We start from the raw sequence: 9,556 nt of genomic DNA on the forward strand, positions 1-9,556 counted from the left end.
AGGGGGAACATGCAGAGGGGCAGTGCAATCCTCAACACACCTAAGAAACACAAGTTCAATCCTATCAGGTTCCTCATGTAATCATCACGTATGGGAAGAATTGATTTTCATAATCCCCGAAGTTCTGGTATGAGGTGATTTCCTAAATTAACATCTATCCTTTTTCTTGAAATTCCTCAATTCTTTGTGGATTCTGCATTGCCTCCCTCCCATTTCCTGTGTTCACTCTGGCAGTCAGTAGAGATGTGGTATGTGACAAAGGTTCTTTCCTTCATGATAAAATGTGAGGAAATGCCCTTCACTCTTTTTGCCAAAAATTTTTTCTACAGATTGTGTTTTGTTTTCTCTTCTTTGTTAAGCATTCAGAATGTCTAGGAACTTTTCCCTAGAGTTATCATTGTCTTTGACTATGCCAAACCAGCCTCTTAACCAATTTCTTCCCACTCCATCTCATCCTCCACAAGTTCCAAGGGAGGAGGAGACAGAGATTAAAATCTGTCCAATGAGCCATTTCTTTTAAAGCTCTTCTATTGTGGACTTTCTTCTCCATGGCCTTTTCCTTGCTTAACTACAGCATTTCCTTGAGTTTTCTAAGCCATGTTGCATAAAGATTTGCATGTGATTCTGTTAACTTACATGTCTTAGCTCATTCTATTCTTTAAGTATCATGATGGCAAGACTAATGACTGCTCCAAAGTAACTCCAAGTTTTCTGCTTCACAGTGACCAGAAATGTGAGTTTCAAAGCTCTTAATTGTCCCCAAAAATAATTGAGATAAAATTACTTGTATTCAGATTTATGGTCTTAATGAATTCAAGGTCTCAGGGTGACGGATGTGTAGAATTGCGGTTGTTCATCAGCCATTGGGATTTCATGTAGATCCTGGGAAGGACTATTTAATAAGGCCCCTGAAAAACAAGACTCATTTCTAACTTTGGTAAATTTCTAATGAGGTAGCTCTGGAGCTGAAAAATGACTAATTCAGGCTCCATGGATAAGGGACTGGATTCTGATGTGTACTGAATATATCTTGAGTAATAGTTGGATCTTTTTGTTAGCAAATATTTATTGAGTATTTCCCTGCTTTACAAGCATTATCTTAATCCATGTGCAGCTCCATGGGGTAAGTAATATTATTTTTATATCCATTTCTCAGATGAAAAAACTGAGGTTTTCAGGGGTTTGCAGCTTACTCAAAGTGGAGCCAGGATTCAAACCCAATTTGAAGCCAAATGTTTTGCTCTGAGCCACTATTCTCTACTGCTATCTGCTTCTTCTGAGGAACCCCATTGAGGGCCCAGTTTTTGAGACACTTTTAATTGCCAAAGTAGCAAATGCACTCACATTTACACTGAGTGGTTTTCTTACTGTATTTTCTAGTGTGAGAACCTCAGAAGGAGGATCCCACCAGAGATGTGCCAACCAAGAAATGTATCTTCCAGGAAGTCATGAATTGCCATGCCAGTTTTATTTTTGTTTTAAATTTTTAAAATAATTATTTATTTTTGAGAGACAGAGAGACAAAGTATGAGCAGGGGAAGAGCAGAGAGAGAGAGGGTCACACAGAATCTGTAGCAGGCTCCAGGCTCTGAGCTGTCAGCACGAAGGCAGATGCAGGGCTCAAACCCATGCCGTGAGATCATGACCTGAACTGAAGTCAGATGCTTAACTGACTGAGCCACCCAGGTGCCCCTGACCATGCTAGCTTTAAATGCACAAAGTAAACTTTTTTTCCCATTGCCATCCCTGAAAGATAGTTCACACATTTCTTACTATCGCATACAGAATTCTGCACAATTCAACCATAGCCTTACCTTCTGGCTCACCTCTCATATCCAACAGCTGCTTCTACTCCATCCACATGCCTTGTCTCTTTTATATTCAGATAAGCTGCCATCCCTAATACCTTCATCCATTTTGTGTACCTTCCTTCTTCCCGGAATTCCCTTCCTGTTTTTTGCCAACGTGCAAGTTCCCTATTCATCTCTCAGGACCTGGAATTTTATCCTCTGTACAACCTTCCTTGACTTACTATCATGCATTCCTATGAATATCACAATCACTGCTCTTTTTTGCTTTATTATATCTATCTTTTCAGTTATCTATTGTCCCAAAAACTTGTCAGGAAATACTGACAATATTGTAAGCTCCACAATAGCAAACCATGTTTGCAAATGTTAGGCCCTGTATTTCAATTTCCTTCTTGCCAACATGTGTCTTTCTGGTTTTTTATGCCTGTAAAACATTAGTCTTATATCCACAAGATAACAGATTCCTTTCTTCCCTACCCCAGGCTCAACCAGTTGGTTACCTTTTAAGATCAATTTATTTTTCACATTCATGTTCCTCACCAACCTTCGACAGCTGGACAAGTTCACTTGCAGCTTAATAATTAGGACTCATTCTCGTGGCCAATAATGAAATTTGCCCTGAGCTATGTGGGTTTCAGTGGAGCCAAATAAATATTTTCAGATTTTCTCCTGGTGCCAAATAACCATTTCTTCTTTAATAGAGCCACAGCTGTTAGCCAGCAGAACAATTTCTTTAAAGGAGTAAGATTCTGGGGTGCCTGGCAGGCTCAGTTGGTAGAGTATGCAACTCTTGATCAGGATTGTGAGTTCGAGCCTCATGTTGGGTGTACCTAAAAAAGACATTTTAAAAAATTAAAAAAAACAGTAAGGGAGCAGGATTCATTAATGCCTTCACAGAATAAATGTTTAGAGTGCTTGCTATGTGCTAAGCACTGTATAGCTCCTGAGGAAACAACAACTTCCTAGTTTACAATCTAGAGGAAAAGACAGGTTTAATAAACAATCACTCAAGTAAGTGTATATTTCCAATTGTGGAAGCACAATAATGACTAATATAGGTTCTCTGAAAAAGAACAGCAGGGATTCTCATCAAGTCTGTCTCAGAAAAGGACATTTAAATTGAGACAGGAAAAGTGAGCTGCAGTTAACCAGTCAGGAGGATGAAGAATGTCCCAGGAAAAGGAGCCAGCAGTCCCTCAAAGATGCTAACTGTACATGGCTCACATATATATTTAGCTCTGCATATAGGCGGGGCCACTAAAATGCAACGAGGAATTTCAAAGATACTGAACATAACTCACCTTTTTTTAAATTTGTACTTAAAGAAAGTGTTCGCTACATTTAATGACTCCTTGATTAGGTGATTATTATTCAAGGTAAAGGATAGTTACACATTAAAGGAATGTGAGAAAGAAACATAGGGAAAGTGACTGCAGAGGTGATAAAATAAAGGAAAGTTTCAACTGTTCATGTTTGTGGGCCCTGTTCCGGGGCTCCCAGAGAAGTCCTACTTTACCATTTACCAAGGTCACAATGACTTGCCAAAACATTAAGGTGGGGGCTCTATTTCTGCCCTGAGCATACACTATACATTTGCTTCATTAAAAAATAATAATAATAACCAAACAGGAGCATTCCAAACATAAAGAAAAGAAAAAGGAAAAAATCTCCCCAGCTACCATAAGATTGAAATCATACAGCCTTGCAGATACTAAAAACATAAGATAAAGCCTGTAACTTTCTGGAATGTCCTTTGTTATGAAAATGTATAATTCTTTATACTTAAAGAAATGTATATAATCCCACATCAAAGCTTCCTTCCCAGGAGCGCTCTCTCCTTTGTGAAGTTTGTGTATCCTGGGCAGCTGTCCTAACTTGGGCTCAGCTAAAACTCTTTTCCATTTTCTTGAAAAACCTTTAAAAGGTTTGTTCATTTTGCATCAACATTTCCCAACAGACTGAGACTAGCAATTCTAATCAGGTCTTGGCTGTATAAAATCTGGCAGAATCAAACAGAATTTCAGTTTCTCAGAATACCAGTGGTCCATTAATATATGGAAGACTGAGTAGGGAAGCCAAGAAGCTGAAGGAGAGGCAGGAGCCCTCAGCAGTGAGAACAGCAGAAGCCAATGCACAGAGAGGAACAGCCATCAAAGTGGAAGGTGTGTGAAAGGAAGTGGCTCCTCCGAGGTTTTTTAACCACCCCCCTCAAAAAAAACAGAAATAAAAATAGGACTCCTCGCTTCCCACCTGAGGAACATCAGACCCAATCTACACTTATCTATGTGGAGCTTATTTGCCCTCCCACTACCCCAGCCTCCTCGCTGATCAGTTCTCATCTTTTCTGTTTCCTCTGGCTCTACATGTTGGGTATTCTCTTTGTCTGTTTGATCTGAGAACCCAACTTTGGTCCATGTGGCTCTGACCCAGTCTGTTGGGAGGTTCTAACAATTGCCCCTCAGCTGCATGCATTGCAGCTGAGAGGAGAAAGCCCACAGCCTTGAGCCCTGCCAGCTCCCTGGAGCAATGCCCGTCAGCCCCAGGCTGGTAGGACAGGGCACAGATGGGCTGCGATGGGACTAGAAGGGCCTTCTCACATGCAAAGCAGGTTAGCCTGGAGCCTTTAGGTTTGGCGCCACCATCTCTTCAGAGGAAGACTGCTATCAGACCTGTGGTTTAGAAAGTTGCCTGGAATTAAGTGTGAAAAATGGATTTGGGGGGCCGGGGTGGCTCAGTTGGCTAAGCATCCAACTCTTGGTTTCAGCTTAGGTCATGAGCTCACAGTTCTTGAGTTCAAGCCTTGCATCAGGCTTCACTCCAACAGCCCAGAACCTGCTTGGGATTCTGTCTCCCTCTCTCTGCCCCCCTCCCCTGCTTGCTCTCTCTCTCTCTTTCAAAAGTGGATAAAAATAAACTTTAAAAAAGGAAAGAAAGAAAAATGGATTTGACGGGGACAAGGCTGGAGCCAAGGAGACTAGTTAGAAGGTACGAAGTAACCCAGGTGAGACTGATAAAGCCTGAGCCAAAGGAAAAGCAAGACGACAGGAAGATACATTTGAGAGGCCTTTTGGAGCTAGTGGCATCGCTTGGTGAACACTTAAATGTATGGGACAATAGGGAAAATACTAGGGATGGCTCTGAGGTTTCTATCTTGGAAAACTAGAGGACGGAGGTGATATTAAGAAAGCAGGAAGTACACAGCATAGTGTAAAGAGTCCACTCACTGGTTGTACACCCGAAATCGTCACATTGTACATCGATTATACGCCAATTAAAAAAAAAAAAGCAAGAATAGGAGTAAGTTCAACACAAAAACAGAAAACACATATCTGAGCAGAATGACTCTACAACTAATCATCCTCAGCACCTGCTCTCAGCAGCTTTAGCGAAAGCTTTACTTTGGTTGATCTGATGCTGCTTATAGCATCCTGTGGAATTTCTACATGAATTGGGAGGGAGAAGAATATTTTTAAGGGATAGTTTTAAAATACAAAGTTATGTCATTGGATTAAAGATATCTTCATTAAAAATGAAGATATCTCCCACTAGTAAATTCCCAAAGAATATTGGGAAAGAAGCTGTCCGCATTTAATATATACATCCTGATGACTTTGAGCGTAAGTGTACACCGTGACACCACAAGCATACTGTAAACATAACATCACCTCTGAAAGTTTCCTTTCCTCTCTTTCTTTGTAAGACAATCTCGAGCTTAGATTCATAACTTCTGGAGACCAGGAGGTCAGGCCATGGGGAATCAGAGCTCTGTGAGGTGGAATGTGGGGATGGGGGACTGTTGAAAAGAAGGTGTAGGTGGCTCCTTCTGCCCTGGGTCCCTGCGTGAGGGCAATAATGGAGACTATGTTGACATTGTCTGGAACAAACAGGTTCTTTGTAAGCCTCTTGCAGGCTTGGCAGCCACAGAGACCACACTCTGGGGACTCGCAAATAAGACTTTGCCTGAGTGGTCACAGCACTATGGATGGGAGGCAGAATCATAGGAGGAGATTGTTTGAGGAAGACAACGCCTGCATTTTCGGCCAATGTGTGTCCATAGACAGGGCGGGAATTTCAGGGAAATTGCTTCACCCGGAAGCAGAAGAAAGTGCAAAGTAGCTGTCAGAGAGAGCCTCACAGCTGACAACTCCGATGGTCATTGGTCAGGCTGCAGAGGGCTGGAAACCAAAGCTCACGCCACCTCCTTCCCATTCATCTTTCTCAGTGGAGAGTTTCATTTTCAAATGCTAAGAATGGATTTCCAGTCTAGATAGTGCACTAAAATAGTGAGGGGGAAATCACTCTTCTGAAACCACGAAAATTCCGGATACCGTATAAGAATGGAGTGCTTAGAACACATGCCTGAGTGCAAAGGGTGTGCACCTCTCCTCAGGCACATTGTAATCAAAGCCAGAAGTGGGTGCCAGAGCAGTGAGCAGAAGCAAAGCCAGATAGGCCACTGAGTCTTTGAGCTACACTAAAGCCTCAGATTGAATGGGAACTTTGAGTTTCTAGGAGATGACGGTCTCCTCAGTATGGAGGCGACTGGGTGCTGGGCTGAGGGATCTTCTCACATAAATCCTGGAGGGGAGCCGTGCAAAGCCACCCAGTCCCAAGAGCTAAGACTAGAAACTGACCCACCCTCCTTTTTGGGCTCAGGGACATGCATGAAAGGACTTTGGGTGGCAGGAGACTCACTTCTAAGGAATCAGTCTCCACCCTGCATGAGTGTGGGATCGGAAGTGGCACAGACTTGCACCTGCAAATGTGAGCCCATCCCACAAGGACACTTTCCACAACCCAGTGCACCGGTGGGACATCCAAAATGCTTATCTAACATGTATGTCATTAATCCATTCCATTTTTTAAGAATATAGGAAGTCTTCATGAAAGTAAAAACAACAACAACAAAAAAACATTGACTTTATAAACTGTGCCTTTTCCTTAATAAATGTTTTCAACCTCAAGCTGGAGTTTGAACGAATATCACTCCAGAGCACCAAAATACTAACATATGAATGTCTTACGATGCCATCTAGTGTCCGGGGGTTATATATCCAGTCTGCTTTACTAAGAATGAGCATCTCTATCAGAGGTATCTAGAGATTTCGTGAACCATTGTTTGGAAGGGCCATCAATGCCTGCAATGTTAGGTCAGCAGGTCTTTATCTTTGTTAAAATCATGTTCTATACATATTACCTGTAGAATCCATGTGTTTTTGCTCCACATGTGTCTCTTTCCACTGTCTGGACACGTCGGAATCCATTCCCATTTATGTCTGGGGCTGCCATGCTGCACAGAGGACCTGGAACAAGCTAGATGCTAAGTAAATCTGGATGGAAGAGAATAGAAATAGCAACAGTTGGGTAGAACTATGCTGTCATTTAAAAGGAAAAATTTTGATGTCCAAAGGGATAGCCTTATAAGAAAAAGGTGTACCTTCACAAAGATGACAATACTCTCTTGTAAAACTATATACAATCATTTCTTCTGTCAACTGCTTTGAGACTCAGCATTTTGAGCTTGATGGTCTGATTGTGTTGTCGGGGGTCCTTACTCACAGAAAATGCCTCGCATTGTGTGGCCCTCTAAAGGAATGAACTGAGGTCAATGATAGCATTTGCCTAATCAGAAGTACATGCAGGGCTCAGCTTTCTCCGCCTGCATCTGTAGGGACGGCACACCCAGCGTCAGTGAAGAATAAACACATTCTGTTTATCTGCCTGTGTTCTTGCTGATTTGTTTTTCAGGGGTAGGAATTGGTTTCCTAATTGTAAATTGAACTGTCTCTGTTATTTCAACAAAACAGAGTAAAAAATTGGTATTTTCATCTCTTGTGAGAAGTTGCCAACTACTGGTAATACGGGTTTTCATACTTTTCACTTCTTTGATGAACAAGTGCCCGTTAGAGACGGATAATTTCCAAACTGCATAAAGCCCCTTGACTGGAGACTACCTGAATGCATAAACAAATTGTCAGGTCCATAAAGTTTAGTGAGAACAGTGGTGAGCACTCCAGAGTAACACCGAGGGCAACTTCCTTCCAGCTCACAGAAATGTGGGAGCAAATGAACAGTCTAATCCTGCCCCAGCCTCAAAATGAAGGTCAGAAACCATCTTGCTAATGTTCCTTTAGGCCCAAGTTCAGACAGGCCTCAACCTTGACTAGGAAATACCTCCTGGAGCCTTCCCCAGCTCTGACATGGGCAGGACAAGGGGATTACCAACAAGACTTCATGAACATAAACTGTCACATTATTTGTCAGTAAATTATAGAACAAGTTGTTTCAGCTCTGGATTTGTTTGTCTTATGCCTGGTGGGTTAAAGGGGGCAAGGGTTGAATTGAAAAACCTTGTCAAGGGGCTCCTGGCTGGCTCAGTCCACTGGGCATCCAACTCTTGATTTTTGCTCAGATCATGGGATTGAGTCCTGCATCAGGCTCTGTGCTAAGCATGGAACCTGCCTAAAATTCTGTCTCTCTCTCTCCCCCTCTCCCTTTCTCTCCCACTTGTACTCTCTCTCAATAAAAAAATTTTTAAAAAAAGCTTGTTGAAATAACATAACACACTCTCTTTGCATCCATGTTTTAGTTCTGTTCTCTATCCTCTAATTCATCGTTGGCATTATTTGCAACTGGAAAGTAAAAGAATTCAAATTAGACCAAGGTATCATTTTTCACCTATTTGTGTAGGATTGTTTTTAAACTACCAATACCCAATATTTTGGCAAGGATGTGGGAGGTGTAAATGTATAAAACCTTTCTAGAGACTAAAAAATGCATGCCCTTTGAATCAGAAATTCCATTTTGGGGATTTATTCCAAAAACAAATGTGGAAAGAACACTACAAACTTTTTTAATATCCCATTTATTTACAATAGAAAAGCTTTGGAAACAACCTGAATCCTCAAAAGTAGGAAAATGGTTCACTAAGTTATGATATAGCCACAGGGAAAAGTACCATGTAATCATTTAAAAAGGGTATGGAAGACTATTTATAGAGGTAGAAAAATTCACAATATAAAAATGGAAGGAAAAAAACATACTACCAAGCAGAGTGTACATATTTATAAACTATAGTAATGTGAGAAATAGATATCTCTAGGTGTTTTGTGGGTTATTTTATTTTTCTCTTTGGAGTTTACAGATTTATACAGTGAGCATGATTGCCTACAATAATCTGAAAAATAAACAATATGTTTTATATAAAAAATTCAAAAGAAGAAGAGTCATGTGTTGGATAGAGTCACAAGCCTGAACAAAGAAACAAAAATCTCCATTGTTCCTCCCAAATAATCATGACTCTGTAACTGCAGCTCAGCACTCACCACAGGGGCCAGCCAAGTGTCATCGCCGTTCACCATGGGTGTGATGCGACTACATGAAGCTGCTTCAGACTTTATTTTCATAAATTGTACTAGTACAGTCCCGCAGCAGGACTCAAACCATGCACTTGTGTAAGGTGTATGCTGAGGCAATAGTGGGGCTCACATATTTGTGGCAAGACTTCACAACTGGAGAAGTTGGAAGAAGACACAGCATACACAGTGTGTTTCAGTAACCTGAAATTTACCACATGTGGTAAGAGGTGCAAACAGGGAAGGGGAAGGAGACTGGAAAGCTGATGTTAAATGTGAGAAAAATGTTGTACAAGGACTTTAGAGTCTGGATATGTTCAGTAGGTTGTTGGTAGGACTTTTCCCCAAGCATTTGAAGCACTCTGATGTCACAATTAAGACCTGTGTTTT

At 41.3% G+C, this 9,556-nt stretch overlaps 1 long non-coding RNA gene across 1 annotated transcript; it reads right to left on the bottom strand.

The window, feature by feature from the left end:
- Window positions 1-2,606: 2,606 nt before the first annotated feature.
- On the bottom strand, window positions 2,607-9,247 carry LOC115278722. The gene is made up of 3 exons (XR_003903058.1): window positions 9,137-9,247; window positions 7,009-7,141; window positions 2,607-2,641 (listed from the first exon to the last, which is right to left on the bottom strand). It is a non-coding gene; the product is annotated as an uncharacterized LOC115278722 (long non-coding RNA).
- Window positions 9,248-9,556: the final 309 nt, after the last annotated feature.

Source organism: Suricata suricatta, chromosome 15, assembly GCF_006229205.1.
Source record: "Suricata suricatta isolate VVHF042 chromosome 15, meerkat_22Aug2017_6uvM2_HiC, whole genome shotgun sequence".
Classification (NCBI taxonomy): Eukaryota; Metazoa; Chordata; class Mammalia; order Carnivora; family Herpestidae; genus Suricata; species Suricata suricatta.